At 45.1% G+C, this 23031-nt stretch overlaps 1 pseudogene; it reads right to left on the reverse strand.

Annotated features, from left to right (window-relative positions):
• Positions 1–1120: 1120 nt before the first annotated feature.
• Positions 1121–21038, reverse strand: LOC111963413 (tyrosine-protein phosphatase non-receptor type 21-like; annotated as a pseudogene).
• Between the last annotated feature and the right edge of the window lie 1993 nt (positions 21039–23031).

The following is a 23031-nucleotide window of genomic DNA, read 5'->3' on the forward strand; positions in this document are numbered from 1 at the left end:
CCATAGCATCAATGCCTTCCTCTTGCAGGAACTGCTGACACACTCCAGCACATGAGGTCTAGCATTGTCTTGCATTAGGAGGAACCCAGGGCCAACCGCACCAGCATATGGTCTCACAAGGGTCTGAGGATCTCATCTCGGTACCTAATGGCAGTCAGGCTACCTCTGGCGAGCACATGGAGGCTGTGCGGCCCCACAAAGAAATGCCACCCCACACACATGACTGACCCACCGCCAAAACCGGTCATGCTGGAGGATGTTGCAGGCAGCAGAACGTTCTCCACGGCGTCTCCAGACTCGTCACGTCTGTCACGTGCTCAGTGTGAACCTGCTTTCATCTGTGAAGACACAGGGCACCAGTGGCGAATTTGCCAATCTTGTGTGTTCTCTGGCAAATGCCAAACGTCCTGCATGGTGTTGGGCTGTAAGCACACCTCCCACCTGTGGACGTTGGGCCCTCATACCACCCTCATGGAGTCTGTTTCTGACCGTTTGAGCAGACACATGCACATTTGTGGCCTGCTGGAGGTCATTTTGCAGGGCTCTGGCAGTTCTCCCCTGCTCAAAGGCGGAGGTAGCGGTCCTGCTGCTGGGTTGTTGCCCTCCTACGGCCTCCTCCACGTCTCCTGATGTACTGGCCTGTCTCCTGGTAGCGCCTCCATGCTCTGGACACTACGCTGAACGACACAGCAAACCTTCTTGCCACAGCTCGCATTGATGTGCCATCCTGGATGAGCTGCACTACCTGAGCCACTTGTGTGGGTTGTAGACTCCGTCTCATGCTACCACTAGAGTGAAAGCACCGCCAGCATTCAAAAGTGACCAAACATCAGCCAGGAAGCATAGGAACTGAGAAGTGGTCTGTGGTCACCACCTGCAGGACCACTCCTTTATTGGGGTGTCTTGCTAATTGCCATAATTTCCACCTGTTGTCTATTCCATTTGCACAACAGCATGTGAAATTATTTCTCAATCAGTGTTGCTTCCTAAGTGGACAGTTTGATTTCACAGAAGTGTGATTGATTGGAGTTACATTGTGTTTTTAAGTGTTCCCTTTATTTTTTTGAGCAGTGTATATATATCATACACATTTTTGTAATAATGACAATTGCAACAATACTGAATGAACAATGAACACTTTTATTTTAACTTAATATAATACATAAATAAAATCTATTTAGTCTCAAATAACATATGTTAAAACGAACCACCAGCTTTCATGGGTCTTCAATATTCCCAGTTAAGAAGTTTTAGGTTGTAGTGCAGAAAGCAGAGCTTGTCTGCATGGTCCCCTGTCAGTCAGTCTGCTCCTCCGCGAAACACAGACCTTATTTGAAGTAGATCAAGACATTCTCTATGGAAGACATGAACGGTAAAATAACGAAGGACCCCTTTTCAAGTTCAGCCGCAAGTTATTACAGGAATTATAACGCGTCGACTATTTCTCTTTAAACCATATACCTTTGACTAATCCGGAAACTATCACCTTGAAAACAAAACGTTTATTCCGTTCCGTATTTTATCTAACGGGTGGCATCCATGAGTCTAAATATTCCTGTTACATTGCACAACCTTCAATGTTATGTCATAATTACGTAAAATTCTGTCAAATTAGTAAGCAAAGAGCCAGGCGGCCCAAACTGTTGCATATACCCCGACTCTGCGTGCAATGAACGCAAGAGAAATGACACAATTTCACCTGGTTAATATTGCCTGCTAACCTGGATTTCTTTTAGCTAAATATGCAGGTTTAAAAATATATACTTGTGTATTGATTTTAAGAAAGGCATTGATGTTTATGGTTAAGTACACATTGGAGCAATGACAGTCATTGATTGATTGTTTTTTATAAGATAAGTTTAATGCTAGCTAGCAACTTACCTTAGCTTACTGCATTCGCGTAACAGGCAGGCTCCTCGTGGAGTGCAATGTAATCAGGTGTTAAAGCATTGGACTAGTTAATTGTAAGGTTGCAAGATTGGATCCCCTGAGCTGACAAGGTTAAAAATCTGTCGTTCTGCCACCGAACGAGGCAGAACGTTCCTAGGCCGTCATTGAAAATAAGAATGTGTTCTTAACTGACTTGCCTAGTTATATATATTTTTTTAAACGTTATGAAAACTTGAAAATCGGCCCTAATTAAATCGGCCATTCCGATTAATCGGTCGACCTCTAGTTTAGTGTAAAAACTCCACAGTGAAATATCAATAATACTGTTTAAGAGGGACACACACACAGTCCTGTGATCCTTTCCTCAGGTTGCAGTCTCGCCTCCATTAATACTTTGAAAAAGGGCCATCTGCTAGCACCGCCCTTTTTGGAGCCAGAGGCCACAGTTGCGCCAACGCACTGAAGTTTGGCATGAGCATTGAGGAAACTTGGAGAATATTGGTGCCCCGAAACAAATGTTTGAGTGGGGCTGAGGTTTGCACTTAGATAAGCCTGGAGTTGCGGAGGAACTGGATTAAGACTTTGTAAATYAAGCTGTATTGTGAGATGGTCTGCACCATCATCATACGCTGCTGTCGGAGCATGTTGAGAACGGTCGGGATGTCCAGCATCTGGAGGAAAGAGGTGGAAACAGGCCACAGACAGGGTTTTACAAAAGGAGTATGTTATTGGATTGGTTAATGGGCCTATTAATCTAAACTGTGGTGAGATGTGATCAATGCCTACCTACATTCCTGATGGAATAGGGTTCAATCCTGGCGACATTATTCATTTTTAGGCCTTCTACATAGCCCAGTAATGTAATGGTAATATACATGTAGACGTTAATTAGGTGTTTACCTCGTTGTGTTCCAGACAGGCGATCATGACCTCAGAGAGGATGACCACCCCGGAGCGGCCCACACCAGCAGTACAGTGGACCAGCACAGGCAGGTTGGTGTTCTTTGGGTCGCTGGTGCTGTTGGTGTGTCTCCTCACTGACTGGATCTCTTCCAGGTACGCTGGGGAAAACATTGAAATAAGAGAATGATTGATTCTATTAACCAAACTAAATAAAAATAGGCTTTTACAACACAAAATCTCAATTTATCACTGAACACTCATTTAACTTTGACTGGAACTGCCTTCTTGACCTGCTCTCCCTTGGAATAGAGATTTCTTAAAGGGACTTCCTGGTTTGAATACACGTTACTCCAACTGATCCACTCACAGAGGAAGCCCTTGAAGTCCTCAGGGCAGCCGTGGTCGGGCCAGTCTGTGTACTGTAGGTGCCACACAGTGTGCTCCTGGCCTGTCAGCACGTGTTTTATCTTCAGGCCTGTGGTGGCGTAGCAGCCTGAGTCCGTCCTGAAGCGTGTGGTGATCTTAAAGCGTCCGTACGTCACTGTGTTGTGGCGAGAGCCGAGCCGTGGCCAGTAGCGGAAACTCTTCTCCCTGCCACCCTCCTGCAAAGGGGTTAGAGGCCAAAGGTTTGCCAGGGTCAAAGGGTAATGTTATTGCTTACAGAGCAGTATCCTAGATCTGAGGTCATGCAATAACAGTAACACACCATGGACATACAGACATAATAAAGTCCAGTGTAACACACACACCTCTTCAGCTGTAACCATGGCAATGATGGCCACGCCCTGCTCCCACACCATTTGCCAGAAGTCCTGACAGGTGTTGGAGAGAGGGCCTTGGGAGGCGATGTACCTCCACTCGTCTCCGCCCACCGTGATCTAGGAAACGCCAGAGGAGAGATATGGTTTATAAGTGACCTCAACCACTGTAACAGCATTTACAGTGCCTTCAGAATGTATTCAAACCCCTTGACCGATTCCACATGTTGTTGTGTTACAGCCTGAATTCAAAATGGTTAAAAAATAAAATCTCACCCAACTACACACAATTCCCCAAAATAACAAAGTAATACCATGTTTGTATACATTTTAGCAAATGTATTGAAAATGAAATACAGAAACATCTCATTCATTGCATGCCACTCACAATACAATATTAGCACGGATACGTATTACACTGCTCACAATTCTATATGTATTGCAATTCAACACTGATTTTATTGGGATTTGATGTTCCAAACATATTGCTCACTATATATGTCTGCTGAAGAGAGAACCTGACATTTTTGTTGATCAGTCATATAAATAAAAGTGCTGAAAACATCCTGGCTCACTATTTAAAAATGCTTATCAAAGAGACAATGACTGCATAAAGTCCTAAGCCATTAGTACTTTATTAGGCCATTATTTTGGCTACCATGGCTATGCCCCCATAGGATGACAATGCCCCCATCCAAGGAGCATTGAAGCTGTTCTGGCTCTTGGTGGCCCAACGCCCTATTAAGACACTTTATGTTGGTGTTTCCTTTATTTTGGCAGTTACCTGAAGGTCTGTGTTTCTAGCTATCACTGTCGGTTCACTGGGTTGGTTCGCACTATGGAGCCGAGCAAAGCCATACTACTCTGGACTAGTTACGCATCCACCATCAAATGCTGGAACCATGTAGGAAAGGACAATGCGGAGAGAAAATATCCAAGCCAGCATGGTAGGGTTCGGGTCGGCATGGTACTGTGAAAAAGGGTATTAGTGTGTCCATTACCCTGATATGCYAGGCGTTGATGTAGCCAGTGTTGTTCTCCTTGGTGGGCACCAGCTCCACACGCGTGTCGTCGTAGGGCAGCACGTCCTGGAAGCGGTTCCTCTCGCCACTCTCGGGAAGCTGGGCGATGCTGCATTCGCCTGCCGGACGCCGCTTGGCCACCTGCTCGTACTCCTGGAACACCATGCCCTGCTCCATACGCTGCTCCAGCACCGTACACTGAGAGAGAGACACACAGACAAGGGTTGATGACAGAGACCTGGAATTGTTCCGGTAGGTATAAAATGATTGAAATGCTACAGTGTTGTGAGTAACTCTGCAAGAAATAAAGTACATTTTCCTGATTGCTGTTATTACYGTGCTATCACTCTGATTAGTATGCCTGCGAAGAAGTGTCACTGGAGATGGACCTGGCCTGGAGTGTGATGGTGACTATGTTCAGTGGTAATACGGTGAAGTAAACGTTATTAAACTGGAACCTAGTCGTTGTGTCATTTTTAGTTAACAATAGCTGGAAACAGCGTAGCAGTATCTGAATTCTGATTGAACAAACAAATGGTGCACCAACTAACACATTCAGGAGTATCAACTAAAACCGATATAAAAAAGTAGGACAATATTATCCTGGTAGAACTGTTCTATTACATCACTACCATTCAACACCTTTTCGTTCTGTTTTAAATAACGTACTGTTTTGAGCTCCATTAAAACTTCTCACGAGTCACCAACCCTGATCCGGTAGCACCCCCCAACTCACCCCACTGATTAGCACAGCTAGCATAGCGTCACAAGTAACTTGTAGCATCTAAATATCATTAAATCACAAGTCCAAGACACCAGATGAAAGATACAGGTCTTGTGAATAAAGCCACCATTTCAGATTTTTTAAATGTTTTACAGGGAAGACAGAATATGTAAATCTATTAGCTAACCACGTTAGCGGAGGACACGATATTTTTACCAGGCAGATTCGGCTAGGCGCCCACGTCCAGTTCACATGCACAACAGATATGATANCAGGCAGATTCGGCTAGGCGCCCACGTCCAGTTCACATGCACAACAGATATGATATAAAATCGTAAATTGGGTCTTACTATGGCTGATCTTTCATCAGAATGTTGATCAAAGTGTCCTTTGTCAAGATGAGTCGTTGGTTCCGTTCAGAATTCTTCCTTGCCCACTCCATTTAGCACAGGTACCGGTCGAGTGGCACGAATTTCTCAAACGTAAATACAATCCGACAACGGTACACCGAAAAACTCCCGGAAAAATTCAAATAATCTGATTAAACTATATTGAAAAAACATACATTACGATGATATGGTCACATGTATCAAACAAAATTCGACACGGAGATAGWTTGCATACATAACGCCAGCAAAACAGTACACCAACGCAGCTCAAATTCGAACATTCAGATATCCGGAAGTTGTCGGTCACGCCAAAGAAATGGGTCCTATTTCACGTCAGTCCCAGATAAACAAAGAATTTCTCCTCTGACGTCCTCTTGACAACCAGAGGAAGGCGAATGAGGTGTGTTTCTGGTCATAGGGGGCACGACCATATATAGGCAGAGCTTTGAAGCCAGCATAACACATCTTGATTTTATGTTCTTGGTCATGGAAAGTGCTGTTGAATGACTTCTGTATCACTCAGAGACAAAATTGAAACGGTTTTAGAAACTAGGGATTGTTTTCTTTCCAATGGTATGATTTATATGCATATAGTAAGAGCAATAATTGAATAAGAGGCAGTTTAATCTGTAGAGCAAATTATGCTAATGCGAAAATATTACCCCCTGTATTCTCAAGAGGTTTTAACTAAGTTATGTTCTGCAATAGATGCAAGACAATAACATTTGGATAAAACATTACTCTGTCTGCATGATATTCTGTTTGGCAATCAAATCCATTTAAACAACATGCCTAAACTCTGCAAATGTAAAGCAGTATCAATGTCTAGATTCTACAGAAAACATTACAGTATCCACCCCTAGAGCAAACCTTCTCTATAATACTGTTCATGTAAAATACCACAGTGCCTCTGCGCATAGATGGTTACAAAACCAGTCTCTAGCTGCAAACCAAAACAAGTGTTGAAGAGGTTCCTCCTAAAACGAAGCATAAAAGAAACCCCATTCAGCAAAGTGTTAAAGGGACAACACCAGTCTAGAGCAATGCCAGTGCCTACCCTCTCGTCGTTGGAGGACGTCTCAGGCTCGTCCTTTCCCCCTTTGTGCAGTGGCAGCCTGGACAGGGTCAGGCCGTTGAGGGCTGCCACCTTCAGAGGACCCATCTTCTTCAGCTCAGCCCGCTTCTTCATGCCCTGGTGTTACAGAGGACAGGGAGAGAGAGAGTGAGTGAAGTTGACAGTGTCAGAGAGGAAGATGAGGGGGAAGGACAGAAACAACATAGCCTGGTTGTGCCTTTCCGTGGAATGCTACCGGACCAGCTATTGCGGTCGCCAGCCACATTCCTGTCACATGTTAAGTCACCTGACCAACAGAGAGTGTTTGATATTGGTTGAAATGATCTTTGGGACATTCCACTACGTGTTGTGTGACATTGTGGTGTAAATGATAAGCTCATTCAAATGTCAGACATCTTAGCTATGAGGAAAAAATTATCTTAACTGACAAAGAAATTAAGAAGAGTCTCCATGACATGAAGATTGGGTAACAGCTGTTCCTTGAACTACGAAATCCACACTGACACCTCTAGTCAAATATTGTAATCAAATGTACTTTTAAAAAACCACATTAAAAACACAGACATGTTTTACAGCGAGTGAGGCAGCGGAAACTGGAGCTACTACGGTGGAACAAAGGCTACTATGGCGGAGGGTGCAAGTCTCACGGCAGGAGGCAGGCCATTGATGGGTTTCTTCCCAGCAGGAACGTCTGACACGGGCCTCTTCTTGATGAAGTCCTTCTTGGCCTTCTGTTTGTTCTGCCCATTGATGTCACCGTCAGACACAGAGGGAACCATCCTGACAGGCTGGCCATGCGCCAATAGGTACACGGGCTCCGCCTCCTGGATCAGTGTGTGCATCTGATAGGCCGGGAGGCCAGACAAGACAGGGTCAAGGGGGGAGCCAATGGGATATGCGGGTGGGGGCTCCAGGGGAATCTGGCCCAGATTGGTTAGAAGCTGCTGCGGGTCAAACCCAGACAATAGTGCATCGTGGGATTGGGGGGTGTGGCGTCCGCTCTCATCCTCAAACTCCTCCTCACTGCTGTGCACCAACATGGTGGCGTCCGACAGGGACTTCTTGTGGCCGTAGCGCACATGCTCCTTCCCCTCTCCCCCGTCCTCTGACTTGGTCCGCTCCAGGAATACGTTGAGCTGGGAGCTTGAGGAGGGTCCATGCGGGGCCAGAAGGGGGGTGTCATTGACCCTCATGCCTTCCAGGCTGTAAGCCAGGCTGGCGATCTCGATGGAGTTGCGTTTGTGTGCGTTTTGCTGGTGGGGGTGGTGTTGTGGGGGTCCAGCCATGAACAGGGGTTCAGATACCTCCTGCAGGGAGTAGGCTACAGGCAGGCTGTCCTCCTAGACAGAGTGGTGCACGCGCCGCGTGGTGATCAAGTCCGGGTTGCTGCTGCTTACGTACAGGTGGTGAGACAGGTCTGGCGTGCTGTTAGCGGGCCGTGGGTGGGCACCATATGAGTAGGGGGGTGGAGGGTGGTACACCTGGGTCCTCATGATGTTGGCCGCAGGGTACTCCTGCGCCTGCTGCAGCTGGACGTTGGTCAGCTCGGGCACACTGACCGCTCCCACCACCGGCCTCCTCACCGTGGGGTAGGGGTATGGGCTGTGGAAGCTGGAGTTGAGGTGGAAAGGGTAGTGGTGGTGCGCTCCTCCTCCACCATGCTCTCCTCTGATCTCAGGCTGGCTGTAGACAAGGGGGTCGGGCCTGCTGTAGGCGTACGAGTTCCCAATGTTCAGGTTCCTCATGGAGAGGCTCTGGCGGTTCTCGTGGGCGTGCTCCATCCCTCCTCCCTGGTTCTTCTGCCTCATGACTTTATTGTAGTCCGGGGTGGCGCGGTAGGAGGGGGGGGTGAGAGCGCTGTGGCGGTGCGAGGGCACGTAGTCGGGCCGGGTGATGTCACTTCCTGTGATGGAGGGGTTGAGGGACATGGGCGAGGGCTGCATGTAGTGCTGGGGGTTGGTGAGGGAGCTGGTGCTGTGGGCGCTGTACACGCTGCCGTTACGCAGCTGCCCGTTCCCACCGCCACTGTTGCCGTACTCGAGTGGTGAGCGGTCCAGGCTGGTCTGGGAGTGGTAGTAGTAGCCGTGCTGACTGTTCATGTACAGGTTGTCTGAGAGATAGGAGAGAGATAAGACAAAAGGTAAATTTGGGTGAAACACCGGTGATCTTGGTGAGGTCAGACTGTAAGTACCTTGTGAGGATGTGTAAGGCTCAGTGAAGTGGCCATTGTAGGGCATCTGTGGCGGGGGCATCATGTAGGCCGGGGGTTTAGGCTGCACAGAGAGTGATCAAACAACAGCATTCAGTTACTACAGACATGATCTTAATGCAGCCCAACAGATTGGAATTACACACAAATCTAATAGTGTGCTGAAGCACTGGCCAGGGACTGTGACGTTCGTCATGTGCTGCGTTTCACAGGCTATAGATCAGAGGGCGAGCGTGTGTTTTAGAGAGAAAGCATATGTGTGTTTGTGTTTCACTGCCAGGATACCAGAGACATCCTGGTGGAGGATCGCCGTTGCGCTGGTTTCACAGCAGGCTGGGTTTGGCTGAGAACAGGAACATAAAAACAACAATGAAACAAACAGGTAGAAAAAACAAAAAAGGCTTTCTTTGAAGTTGAAAGGGACTTGGCTGAATAGCTCAGATCAACTCTTCTCTGTTAAATGAAATCTCTCTTCATCGCAATGAAAGACAGGAGCAGTATCCAGGYGAGAACTCCTTTTCTTACATCATCTTTCCTCGCCCAAACACAAAATGTTTCAAAAGTGGTGAGGAGAGGATTGGTGATTATTGGTGCACGTCATTTAAATGTAGCTAGGGTGTTTTGGAGGCTCTGGATGTTTTTTAGGGGAGGGTGTTGGCTCTCTGAGGAGACCTGTACTGTAGGCGGGTGGCTGCGGAATGCGTTGTTACAAGGCAGAAAAGGAAAGAGAGGAATGGAGAGAGTGAGAATGGACTCCTGGGAGCCCTCAGAAGGCGAATGGCGGTCAGACTCCTCTCTGGAGAGAAGAGGGGACAGGAATGAGGAGAGCACACACAAGCAAAGAGAGTTCCACATACACAGGAACTGGGCTAGACTCGTTAAGAGAGAGACACACTTACAGGCTGCTCTTGTTAATCTTGTAAAACTTGTGCCTGGCCAGACACATCTGGCACACGTATTTGGAGGTTTCCATGTCTTTCTGTAGAGGGGAAAGAAAGCATTTACGATTTAAGACATTCCCTACACTGGACTGGTGGTGGTCCACTACTTATTCACCAACCCAAATACAACTTCTATGAATATTTTGAAGATAAATACACAACGCAGAGACAGAGTACAAGAGGTCATGAGGACGAGAAGTCAATAGAATTAACGATCAATGGAAATAGTGTTTTTTCTGTAACAGGGAATTATTTATCAATGGGTCAGAGACATGGGAGGATCTATATGATGGACACCACAACAGCCGAGGACATTTTCGGCTCTGTCGTTGCTGCATTGGACAGAGTTGGAGTGGACTGGTCCCGCGCTGTCAGCCTGGCTACAGACGGCGCGCCATCCATGGTCGGAAAGAAAGCAGGTGTCGCGACAAAGTTCAAAGACAAAGTACAAGCCCTTAATGGAGGAGATCGTTTCTGGACATTTCACTGTATTTTGCACCAGGAGGCATTGTGTTGCAAGTCGCTGAAAATGGACCACGTCATGGAGGTGGTTGTTCGCACTGTAAATTTTCCATCCGGTCCAGAGGTCTGAACCATCGTCAGTTTGACAAACTTCTCAGCGACAGCAACATTACCCACAGCCTGCCATACCACACTGAAGTGAGATGGTTAAGCCGAGGCGGCTGTGCTGAGGCATTTCTTTGATCTACGAGAGGAAATCGGACAGTTCATGGAGAAAAAAGGAAAACCGGTGTTGGAATTACAATCTCAGGAATGGCTACGGGACCTTGCATTCTTGGTTGATATTACTGAACACTTGAACAATCTGAACAAAATGTTGCAAGGCCGCAAAAAAGTTGTCACACAGTTTTCTGACAACATACATGCATTTAAGTTGAAGCTGACTTTGTGGGAGATGCAACTGGCAAATGGCAACCCTGCTCATTTCCCCTGTCTGAGAGATGTGTGTGTGACCAGACCTGATGCGGACATGACACCTGGTGTTGATGCACTTGTACAGGCCAAAAGATGCCAAGTTTCAGGAACAAATACAAGTCCAGACTAGACTAACACCTTTAAAATGCTGCCTTAGATACTGTTTGCATTGAAAGAATACAGCTCTGTGAAGATGAATCCTTACTGTGGTGATTTAAAAAAATGTGCACTTTAATGTTAGTCAGCAGCTTCAAAACAAAAGTTGTGTGATGGAATTCTACTGTTCATACAACTCCATAAATTTTCAGTATGTATTGTATGTGTATGTATGTTTCATGTATGAAGTTTACAGATTTACAGGACAGGCGAACACTTTCTTCATTACACATTTAAAATCACTCTCCTTAGTTTGTAAGGTGTACGCAGGGATTACATTTAGATTTTATATGCGTATGTGTAAGTGGTTTAAAAATTCCTTTCTTTAAAAGTCTCATTTAATCTTAAAGTGCATTACTATATTTTTCAGTACCAATTAAAGTTTTGTGCCTTTGTACAATCAGTGGGATCAGTTGCAATGCATATTTGTGAATGATAAAAGTAAATTGCACATTTGATTAGTCTTTCCCAACTCAATTACCCCCAACAGCAAACATGATTCAAATTGTGAACTAATAATCAACCCCCAATGAGTTGAGTCAGGTGAGTTTTTCAGGGCCTACAACAAAAACATGTGTTGTTGGGGGTACAGGAGTTGGGAAACACTGATAGGTCAGGAATATTTCCTGATCATGTGACCTGAGGCCTAGTTTCTCCTTGCCAGGTCACATGGTCAGGAACCCCCCTGGCCCTATTTATTGAACATCACATCTGAAAATAGCAAGAGACCTCCACGCCATCTAAGAATAGTAGCTAGCTAGCTGTGGACTGAACCAGACTCAATATGCAGTCATTGCTACAGGCTTCAGACACATAAATACCAGACATGATTCATTCAGACAGCTCATATTTACAGGCAGATCATACTGCAGGACTGGGGTATTAGCGTCAACATTTTTATTATGCTTAAAAATAAACAATTCTTTCCAGCCTTACTTGAATTTTTGTGCTTTACAAAGATGCCGTCCAGGCAGGCCCCAAGGAGGATATCAGTGCCTTGGCTGTCCTGTGGGAATGGAAATATAAAAGAAGATTAAATTGAAGACCTATAGCTAATGAAAAATGGGGACCTCACAGAGCCCTGTTTGTTCTGTGTGTGCTGGGTGGTCTACATTTATCCTTTTATGAATATATTCCAGAATATCAGCACCAGAATCTGCTGCTTTTTTAACTGAAAAATAATTTGTTCCTTGATCCAGTTCAAATAGAGGTATTGACAGAAAATCATTAGAACTGGAGATCAATGACGATGATGAGACAGCCTATAGGGAGGAGGTCAGAGACCTATGGCAGTGAGACCTCTCCCTCAACGTCAGCAAGACAAAAGGAGCTGATCGTGGACTACAGGAAACGGAGGGCCGAGCATGCCCCCATTCACGTCGAGCAGGTCGAGATCTTCAAGTTCCTTGGTGTCCACATCACTAAGGACCTATCATGGTCCACACACACCAACGCAGTTGTGAAGAGGTCATGACAACACCTTTTGTCCATCAGGAGACTGAAAAGATTTGTCATTGATCCCCAGATCCTCAAAAAGTTCTACAGCTGCACCACTGAGATTATCCTGATCGGTTGCATCACCGCCTGATATGGCAACTTCTCGGCATCCGACCGTAAGGCGCTACAGAGGGTAGTGCATATGGCCCAGTACATCACTGGGGCCGAGCTTCCTGGCATCCAGGACTTCTATACGAGGCGCTGTCAGAGGAAGGCCCAAAAAATTAGCAGACTACAGCCAGACTGTTCTCTCTGCTACTGCATGGCAAGCAGTACCGGCGCGCCTGGGACGCAAAAGGCTCCTGAAAAACTTCTATCCCTACGCCATAACCGCTGAACAGTTAAACTGTCAATGCAAACAGCTGAACCATTTGCATTGACCTCACTTTTTATTTTTGCACTGACTCTATGCACACTACCCACACATACTACACTGACACTCCAACACACACACACTACAAAAGCTCACACACATAAATATTGATGCCACACACACACACACTTTCACATACACTGCTGCTACTCTGTTGATTGTCTCCGTCTATAGGCTGGGCTCCCGAGTGGCGCAGCGGTCTAAGGCATTGCATCTCAGTGCTTGAGGCGTCACTACAGACACCCTGGTTCGAATCCAGGCTGGATCACAACCGGCCGTGATTGGGAGTCCCATAGCACGGCGCACAATTGGCCCAGCGTCATCCGGGTTTGACCGGTGTAGGCCATCATTGTAAATAAGAATTTGTTCTTAACTGACTTGCCTAGTTAAATAAAGGTTACATTTTTTAAAATTACATTATAATATTATCTATCCTGATTGCCCAGTCACTTTTACCCCTACCTACATATACAGTACCAGTCAAAAGTTTGAACACACCTACTCATTCAAGTGTTTTTCTTTATTTTTACTATTTTCTACATTGTAGAATAATAGTGAAGACATCAACACTATGAAATAACACATATGGAATCATGTAGTAACCAAAGAAGTGTTAAACAAATGAAAATATATTTTATATTTGTGATTCTTCAAAGTACCCACCCTTTGCCTTAATGGCAGCTTTGTGCACTCTTGGCATTCTCTCAACCAGCTTCATGAGGAATGCTTTTCAACAGTGTTGAAGGAGTTCCCACATATGCTGAGCACTTGTTGTCTGCTTTCCTTCACTGCAGTCCAACTCATTCCAAACCATCTCAATAGGGTTGAGGTCGGGTGATTGTGGAAGCCAGGTCATCTGATGCAACACTCAATCACTCTCCTTCTGGTCAAATAGCCCTTACACAGCCTGGAGGTGTGTTTTGGGTAATTGTACCTTTGAAAAACAAATGATAGTCCCACTAAGCGCAAACCAGATGGAATGGTGTATCGCTGCAGAATGCCGTGGTAGCCATGCTGGTTAAGTGTCTTGAATTCTAAATAAATCACTGACAGTGTCAACAGCAAAGCACCCCCACACCTCCATGTTTCCGTTCACCTACTCTGCGTCTCACAAAGACATGGCGGTTGGAACCAAAAATCTCAGATTTGGATTCATCAGACCAAAAGACAGATTTCCACCTGTCTAATGACCATTGCTCGTGTTTCTTGGCCCAAGCAAGTCACTTCTTATTGGTGTCCTTTAGTAGTGGTTTATTTGCAGCAATTTGACCATGAAGGCCTGATTCACGCAGTCTCATCTGAACAGTTGATGTTGAGATGTGTCTGTTACTCGCATTTATTTGGGCTGAAATCTGAGGTGCCGTTAACTCTAATGAACTTGTCCTTGCAGCAGAGGTAACTCTTGGTCTTCCTTTCCTGTGGTGGTCCTCATGAGAGCCAGTTTCATCGTAGCGCTTGATGGTTTTTGCGACTGCACTTGAAGAAACTTTCAAAGTTAAAGTAATGATGGACTATTGTTTCTCTTTGCTTATGAGCTGTTCTTGCCATAATATGGACTATCTTCTGTATACCACCCCTACCCTGTCACAACACAACTTTTTGTCTCAAACGCATTAAGGAAAGAAATTCCACAAATTTACTTTTAAAACATGGCACACCTATTAATTGCAATGTATTCCCGGTGACTACCTCATGAAGCTGGTTGAGAGAATGCCAAGAGTGTGCAACGCTGTCATCAGGGCAAAGGGTGGCTACTTTGAAGAACCTGAAATATAAAATACATTTTGATTTAACACTTTTTTGGTTACATGATTCCATGTGTTATTTCATAGTTTTGATGTCCACTATTCTTCTGCAATGTAGAAAATAGTAAAAATATAGAAAAACCCTGGAATGAGTAGGTGTTCAAACTTTGACTGGTACTGTACATATTACCTCAATTACCTCGTACCCCTGCACATTGACTTGGTAATGGTACTCCTTGCCTCGTTATCGTACTTTATTGTGTTACAATTTCCTTTTTTATTTAGCCAATTTTTCATTATTTTTAACTCTGCAATGTTGGGAAAGGGCTCGTAAGTAAGCTTTTCATGGTAAAGTATACACCTGCTGTATTCGGCGCATATGACAAATTGTATTTGATATAGCAATGGAGTAGTGCAGTGAGGCTTTGGGGGAGCAGGTACTGTAGTTTGGTGTAGTTGTTCACCTTAGCTGGGGTACTCTCCTGGCCATAGCCCTCCATCTTCTCCACCTCCTGCATGTACAACACCTCAGCCTCTGGGGCAGGCAACCCCCTGAGTGAAACACACACATGCCAATAGAAGTTAACATAAACCATATACATCTCCAACGCAAGCAGACACGGAGACACCAGCATCCATTAACCAGCACAAACAGAGAGTACAAAGACACACCTTGGTCACATTCTGAAACAGAATTGATGCCATATTCACACCTTTCATCTCAGCAAACTGAACCGGTGTCAGTCTAGTTCAACAACCAGCATGATCAGCTGCTGCTATGTTCTATCCCCCATCACCTCCATCTTCAGTTCATCTGTCTCACTTCACCTCGTTTGACACACAAAGCAGTGAAACCATTTCATACAGACCAACATCAAGGCAAGTGTCAACTCCTCACCTCTCACCTTCAGAACCCACTGACACCTACCTCCCCTGTAGCCAGGGCCAAGGTATGAATCTAAACAGCTCTTTCCAGCTATCCATCTATCCAGACAGCCCATATGGGGGATGAGCAGAAGGCTGGAAACCTGCAGGTTGGGATGGAGGGATGAAGGGATAGGGGGGGATGAAAACCAGCTGGCCTTGGACTGGAGGAGTGAGCAGGCTTAGTGCCAGGCCAGCCCCAGCTCGGGCCTTTTCATCTATCTACCTGACTGTAAATAACAGCTGAGGAACCCTGGCGGGCCTACTAACTGGGGACAGATAAGAGAGATGCACCATGGACTGCCCAATGCATGTATGGAACCTGGAATCAATTAAAGGCACTGTGTATGTCAGCCTCAGGAGATATGAAGGGGGGGTTCTGTGGAGAATGAAAGGCATGTCTTCTTTTCCACGGATGGAAAAATCAGGCGGATGAACATCTGAAGGTTTCTCACCTGTAGTTCTGGTAAAGCAGAGCCACCTTCTGAGTGGCCTCTTCCAGTACTCTCTCATCCTGGATCCATCCCTGTAAAGAGATGAGGAAAACACAGATTACATTGTGCATTCATGAACATATGACTACATGACATAAAACATTAATTTTGAGCTGCAAAGTCAAAAATAAATAAAACTGCTTACAATAGGAAACAGCACAAACTTCTGAAGAAACTCCTGCGAATCATAACGATTGAAGTCTCCAAAGTCAGCTGAAACACACAAAATAATCAAATACAATCATATTTTTTGTAGACTGGATGAATACATGTAAATAACAGTACAGTAATGCTTTTCCTAGAAGTGAACAGAAGTTGAAAACCTGACTTAAAAACCAGAAAGCTTTTTTTTTTTTTTTTAAATAGGTCAAAGTCCATAATGTGTCTATTTCTGCAATTAGTGCAAGGCAGACTGAAAGTGTGCATGGATTTTCAGAATGGCGTGATGCTTTTTCAGCGGTTGCAGTATACAATGACAAAGCGGGCTAATTTGAGAAAAGCAGGAAACCCGTTTGGGATTGCTTTAGCATCTGAAACCAGTGGTCCAACGTTACCAGCAATCTCAGTCTGCCCACCAGCTATGTTCACAACTATGTTGAGTATGCCAGGCATTAGCCATGCTAGCTAAAACAGCTACGGCCCTGCCGGCCAGGCCCCCACCAGCCCTAATCTCAGCAGCTAGGTAAAAATAATTCATCTTCCAAGCAAAAACCAAAAGCAAACTGAGCAGAGCATTTTTAAGTCAGAAAATTCTTTGGAGGTTTCTCAAAACGGTCTGTATTACTGGGATGATATTTTGTTCTAGCTTGCTATGCCAGTTGGGCAGCAGCAGTTTGGACCTGGGTTGCACTAGTAAGTGATCTCAGTTGCTGTGCTATGTTAACACCCAGGCCAGTAACTTGCACTGCCTAATTTAACAGTAGTGTTTGAGATTCTTCTGGCTGGGAAAATGTGTGAGCCGGGAAATGTCAAGCTCGAGACCAGTTTATTGGAGGCCAGTTTATTGGAGGCCAGTTTATTGGATGGTATGGGCTTGGTAAGGTTCCTTTAAAAAAAAATGTATTTCACCTTTATTTAACCAGGTAGGCCAGTTGAGAACAAGTTCTCATTTACAACTGCGACCTGGCCAAGATAAAGCAAAGCCGTGCGACACAAACAACAACACAGTTACACATGGAATAAACAAATGTACAGTCAATAACACAAGAGAAAACATCAATATACAGTGTGTCCTACATTAACACACTTGTGAAAAGCTCAATAAAGCCAAAATAAAGTGCTTGACCAGGCTTTTATAGAAACAAGGTTAGGATAATAGAAAATTGTATTTCATAAGTACATTGAAACAACAATTATGTTCTCTTGAATACCAACTGAAAATATTCAGGTTTAAAATTCCCATTTTCCCTAGGTACGCTTTGAAATCCAACGATGAGACACCCGATGAGTCCCGAGTCGAGATTCAGTAATGATCCTTGAGACCATACTCTTAATGACATCACTCCTGCTGCACTGGTGGGCCGTCAACAGCGCCAGGATCAATAAAACATGAGGTGTGGAATTTACAACAGGCCATGACAGCAGTGTGTGTGAGTGTGGTGCCAGAACACCTGCTGTGGCTGCTTATGGCAGGACCTGACCTGTCACCACAGTTTGAACAGGTGGTGATCCTCAGTCTTCTCTCAGTAGATTATAGTGTACTGAGTTTCACATTCAGAGCCGATGTTACATATTCACATGTATACCTTGCACTGCCAAGCCAGCCAAACGGATGGCTTGTTCTATGGAGCAAGGGATTCTGCCTTCCAGAACATCCTTCTTTAACTGGAGGTAATACTGATATCTGTAGGGAGGTAGAGGAAGTTGGTTAATCTCAAGGTGTGAACAGATGACAAACATGACTTGGTTTGACTCCTCCATTCAAATGGCCAGTTAGAGATGTGATACTGTGGTGGGTGACCACACACAGAAAAACCTATAGTACTGGACTGAGTTGCTCAGTACGCATTACTAAGATGATACTGAGGAGTAACTAAGGCAATATAGGAATTATCTGCTAAGGTACGAAGTATGACAAATCCTCTGGCATGTAGGACACATGCATTCCATTCCCTTCTCCCCTCACTCACTACCTTTGACTGATCCAATAGGAAGGGATAAATAAAATCAATATGGTGGGAACTATGTGGCTTAGAGTTAACCAGGGAATAGATGGAGACAACGTTTTGGCCTGAGAGAGTGTCTAGTTTTAGCCGGAGAAGCAGCCTGAGCGAGTATCTAGTGTCCCTCTGTGTTAAGCGTATATCTGACCTGGTGATCTCCTGCTGCAGCTGGCCCACGGCGGGCACGTAGAAGACCACCCCGAAGTAGACAGTGGGTACCAGGCCGTACTTGTCCAGCTGCTTCTTCAGGGGCTTCTCCAGGTAAATCCATCGCTGCTGATTCTGCTTGTTGAAGTACCACAGGCTGAAGTACGTTATCTGGTGTGGGGAGGAAAGGAAATGTGGGGTGTTAATGGGGGAAACAGGAAGCACAGACTATTTTTGAAAGATGAGGGGAATGTGAAATCTTTACATGACAGTAATATTGTATATTCTGGTTTACAATGACAATAGCTTACCTTGCATTTCCTATGCTAAATTATAGAAGACTTAACATGTTTGTGTTTCCTTCCTCATAAACATGCCGATACTAGTACACATAGCTTTTACTCATCTGAAACATTCAACTTGACCCACAAGCCCAAAGGAAAGGTGCAGGCTGCTGTGTTGCTGTCACTCCCTGTCCAGTCTTGTGAATGTCTGCCGGAGTGGAGCAGTGTGCATCACACAATGAGCAGTGGATCTGGAGTTGACCTACAAGGCTCACAGTGTGATTGCACACTGCAACTGTGTGGCCATAGGTTTATTTCAGTGCCCTGTCCTATAGTCTTTCTGTTCATCTGACTGCTCACTGACTAATGGTCCTGCGTGACCATCCATGCCCGAAGTTCCTCCACTCTCAATGCCATCGGCATGACCACTTCAAGTCCTCGATCCACTAACTTACGTTGTATGTGTTGTAGCTTGTTATGTGCTTTTGTAATACGCAATTCATGCTGCCATACACACACAACTGTTCAAAAGTTTTGGCTCACTTAGACATTTCCTTGTTTTTTAAAGTAAAGCAAATTTTTGTCCATTAAAATAACATCAAATTGATCAGAAATACAGTGTAGACATTGTTAAATGTTGTAAATGACTATTGTAGCTGGAAACGGCAGATATTTAATGGAATATCTACATAGGCCCATTATCACCAACCATCACACGTGTTCCAATGGCATGTTGTGTTAGTTAATCCAAGTTGTTCATTTTACAAGGCTAATTGATCATTAGAAAACCCTTTTGCAATTATGTTAGCACAGCTGAAAACTGTTGTTCTGATTAAAGAAGCAATAAAACTGGCCTTCTTTAGAACCTAGTTGGGTATCTGGAGGCATCAGCATTTGTGGGTTCGATTAACAGGCTCAAAATGGCCAGAAACAAATAACTTTCTTCTGAACAAGCATCAGTCTATTCTTGTTCCGAAGAAATAAAGGCTATCCATGTGAGAAAATTGCAAAGAACTGAAGATCTCGTACAACCTGTGTACTACTCCCTTCACAGAACAGAGCAAACTGGCTCTAACCAGAATAGAGGAGAGTGGGAGGCCCCGGTGCACAACTGAAGCAAGAGGACAAGTACAATTAAGGTGTCTAGTTTGAGAAACAGACACCTCACAAGTCCTCAACTGGCAGCTTCATTAAATAGTACCCCACAAAACACCAGTCTCAACGTCAACAGTGAAGAGGCGACTCCGGGATGCTGGCCTTCGAAGCAGAGTTCCCTCTCTCCAGTATCTGTGTTCTTTTGCCCGTCTTATCTTTTCTTTTTATTGGCCAGTCTGAGATATGGCTTTTTCTTTGCAACTCTGCCTAGAAGGCCAGCATCTCGGAGTCGCCTCTTCACTGTTGACATTGGAATGCTTTTTTGGCTGACACTAATTATTCTGTCCATACCCCTCAAGACAATGTATACCGTTCTAGGTTTCTGATAGTCCTGTCATTAAAAACCAATCAGGTATGTTGCAGAACAGCTCATAGGCCATGATAGCCTAACTTTAGCCTGAAAGGCACCCACTTGAGATGAGTAATCACAGAACACAAAGGACAACAATCAGTGTTTCAGTTTGTTTTGCTTGAGCATACATACTCTCTTTAACTCCAGTCTCTGTGCAACTGCCTCCAAACATTCCTGGCCGGTGCTCTCCCACAGAAAGCGTAAACTCAACAAGTTCACTATTGAGTAGCTGAATGCGAGTGACCAGACGCTCTTGCTTGAGACTGTATACCTTCGAGTTCTTTTGAGTTTTAAGTTTTTACGTTGGATACATGTATCCATGCCAAAAGAGAAAGAGACAAATTGTTATTAAAGAATAAATTATTCATAACTAACACACATTTTCCAGCTAATTCCAGATACATTTTCCAGACAAACATCACCTACTTATGATAAATGTGAAATCCCAATATAAGCAAAATAGTATTACATGTTATGCTGAATCACCAACTTTGGTTCTGGAAAGCTACAGGGTGTGCAGGCTTTTAGTGATCAACATTGATAATTGATTCAGTTGTGTAGTGTGCTTGGCTGGAACAAAAGCCTGCAATCCCTGACCCACCAGTGCCAATTGGAAGACGTAACCAAATCAAATCAAATGTTTTTAGTCACATGCGCGAATACAACAGGTATACCTTACAGTGAAAAGCTTACTTATGAGCCCCTAACCAGCAACGTAGTTTAAAAAAAATACAGATAAGAATAAGAGATAAAAGTAACAAGTAATTAATGAGCAGCAGTGAAAAAACAATAGCGAGCTATGTACAGAGTCAATGTGCGGGGACACCGGTATTTGAGGTAGTATGTACATGTAGGTAGAGTTATTAAAGTGACTATGCATAGATGACAACAAAGAGTAGCAGTGGAGTAAAGACGGGGGGGGGGGGGGACACTGCAAATAGTCTGGGTAGCCATTTGACTAGATGTTCAGGAGTCTTAAGGCTGGGGGTAGAAGCTGTTTAGATGCCTCTTGGACCAAGACTTGGTGCTCCAGTACCATTTGCCTTGCGGTAGCAGAGAGAACAGTCTATGACTAGGGTGGCTGGAGTCTTTGACAATTTTTAGGGCCTTCCTTAGACACCGCCTAGTGTAGAGGTCCTGGATGGCAGAAAGCTTGGCCCCTGTGATGTACTGGGCCGTTCGCACTACCGTCTGTAGTTCCTTGCGGTCGGAGACCGAGCAGTTGCCATACCAGGCAGTGAAGCAACCAGTCAGAATGCTCTCGATGGTGCAGCTGTAGAACCTTTTGAGGATCTGAGGACCCATGCCAAATATTTTCAGTCTCCAGAGGTTTTAGGTTTTGCCGTGTAGGTTTTGTCGTGCCCTCTTCAAGTGTGCTTGGACCATGTTAGTTTGTTGGTGATGTGGATGCCAAAGAACTTGAAGCTCTCAACCTTCTCCACTGCAGCCCCTTCGATGAGAATGGGGGCGTACTCTGACCTCTTTTTCCTGTAGTCCACAATAATCTCTTTTGTCTTGATCACGTTGAGGGAGAGGTTGTTGTCCTGGCACCACACGGCCAGGTCTCTTACCTTCTCCCTATAGGCTGTCTCATCGTTGTCAGTGATCAGGCCTACCATTGTCATCGGCAAATTGAATGATGGTGTTGGAGTCGTGCCTGGCCATGCAGTCATGAGTCAACAGGAGTCGTGCCTGTGATGGTTCGTCGGAGGGCATAGCGGGATTTCTTATAAGCTTCCAGGTTAGAGTCCCGCTCCTTGAACGCGGCAGCTCTAACCTTTAGCTCAGAGCGGCTGCTGCCTGTAATCCATGGTTTCTGGTTGGGGTATGTATGTAGGTCACTTCACATTAAACATATGTCCTTCAAAGAACACAGTTTATTTGTAATCTCGGTTACCCAGAAGTAAAATTCTCGCAAATTGAATCTGTCCTCGAGATATTAGTTTATTGGTAGCGTTAATCCACTTAGCTAGCTAGCTAGACAGGGAGCATCTGACTTCATGGTGCAAGACAGACAAGACAGTCAGTGATTTCAGAATGTGCTGCGATAACTGTACCTTTCCGATGGCAATGGTTCTCCATTCGAAAGTTATCAGTAGGACACTTCACTGGAATAACAGATCAACAATGATTTTTGACAATTTTTGCTCTGCAAGGGCCGCCCGCGGCTTTTGTGGAGCGATGGGTAACGACGCTTCGTGGGTGACTGTTGTTGATGTGTGCAGAGGGTCCCTGGTTCGCGCCCGTGTCGGGGCGAGGGGACGGTCTAAAGTTATACTGTTACATTGATGCTGTTGACCCGGATCACTGGTTGCTGCGGAAAAGGAGGAGGTTGAAAGGGGGGTGAGTGTAACGGATGTGAAATGGCTAGCTAGTTAGCGGGTACGCGCTAGTAGCATTTCAATCAGTTACGTCACTTGCTCTGAAACCTATTTGTAGTGTTGCCCCTTGCTCTGCAAGGGCCGCGGCTTTTGTGGAGCGATGGGTAATGACGCTTCGTGGGTGACTGTTGTTGATGTGTGCAGAGGGTCCCTGGTTCGCGCCCGTGTCGGGGCGAGGGGACGTACTAAAGTTATACTGTTACACTAATACCCAACATTCTATTACGATGTTTAATACAGGTTAGATGGTAACGACAGTGAGCATAGCCTTGCTATTGAGAAAGGCCGCCGTAGGCAGACATGGCTCTCAAGAGAAGACAGGCTATGTGCTCACTGCCCACAAAATGAGGTGGAAACTGAGCTGCACTTCCTAACCTCCTGCCCAATGTATGACCATATTAGAGAGACATATTTCCCTCAGATTACACAGATCCACAAAGAATTRGAAAACAAATCCAATTTTGATAAACTCCCATATCTACTGGGWGAAATTCCACAGTGTGCCATCACAGCA

Source organism: Salvelinus sp. IW2-2015, linkage group LG4q.2, assembly GCF_002910315.2.
Source record: "Salvelinus sp. IW2-2015 linkage group LG4q.2, ASM291031v2, whole genome shotgun sequence".
Lineage (NCBI taxonomy): Eukaryota > Metazoa > Chordata > Actinopteri > Salmoniformes > Salmonidae > Salvelinus > Salvelinus sp. IW2-2015.